The 984-nt window shown below is 40.9% G+C and overlaps 1 non-coding gene across 1 annotated transcript; it reads right to left on the bottom strand.

Moving 5' to 3' along the window:
- Positions 1–328: 328 nt before the first annotated feature.
- LOC113000823 (small nucleolar RNA R71) lies at positions 329–435 on the bottom strand. The gene has a single exon (XR_003266144.1). It is a non-coding gene; the product is annotated as a small nucleolar RNA R71 (small nucleolar RNA).
- Between the last annotated feature and the right edge of the window lie 549 nt (positions 436–984).

Here is a 984-nt window from a genome sequence, read left to right as displayed (position 1 = left end):
TAATTTCACTTATGAAAGCTTGTGCATTCAATATCCTGATGAGGGTGCTCCATATGTTCTCAAGACTGGACTAATACATTTGCTGCCCAAGTTTCATGGTCTTGCAGGTGAAGATCCTCATAAGCATCTTAAGGAGTTCCATATTGTTTGTTCCACCATGAAGCCCCCAGATGTCCAAGAAGATCATATCTTTCTAAAGGCTTTTCCTCATTCTCTGGAGGGAGTGGAAAAAGATTGGCTATACTACCTTGCTCCCAGGTCTATTTTCAACTGGGATGACCTTAAGAGAGTGTTCTTGGAGAAATTCTTCCCTGCATCTAGGACCACTGCCATCAGAAAATAAATTTCAAGCTTCAGGAAACTTAGTGGAGAAAGCTTGTATGAGTACTGGGAAAGATTCAAGAAATTATGTGCTAGCTGCTCTCACCACTAGATTTCTAAGCAACTCCTTCTTCAATATTTCTATGAGGGACTTAGCAACATGGAGAGGAGTATGATTGATGCTGCCAATGGTGGAGCACTTGGTGATATGACGCCTGCTGAGGCTAGGAATTTGATTGAGAAGATGGCTTCCAACTCCCAACAATTCAGTGCAAGAAATAATGCTATTGTTCTTAGAGGAGTCCATGAAGTGGCCACAGATTGATCTTCATCTACTGAAAATAAAAAGCTTGAAGGAAAACTTGATGCCTTGGTCAACCTGGTAACTCAGCTTGCCATGAATCAGAAATCTACACCTGTTGCAAGAGTCTATGGTCTATGTTCTTCTGCAGATCACCATACAGATCTCTGTCCTTCTTTGCAGAAATCTGGAGTCAATGAGCAACCTGAAGCTTATGCTGCAAACATTTATAATAGACCTCCTCAGCAGCAAAACCAACAATAGCAGAATAATTATGACCTTTCGAGCAATAAATACAATCTAGGTTAGAGGAATCATCCATATCTAAGATGGACAAGTCCTCCACAACAACAACAACATGT

The sequence above is a fragment of the Glycine max genome, chromosome 20 (assembly GCF_000004515.6).
Source record: "Glycine max cultivar Williams 82 chromosome 20, Glycine_max_v4.0, whole genome shotgun sequence".
Taxonomy (NCBI): Eukaryota; Viridiplantae; Streptophyta; class Magnoliopsida; order Fabales; family Fabaceae; genus Glycine; species Glycine max.
The sequence above is the reverse complement of the archived record's forward strand: the minus strand, read 5'-3'. Positions and strand labels throughout refer to the sequence as shown.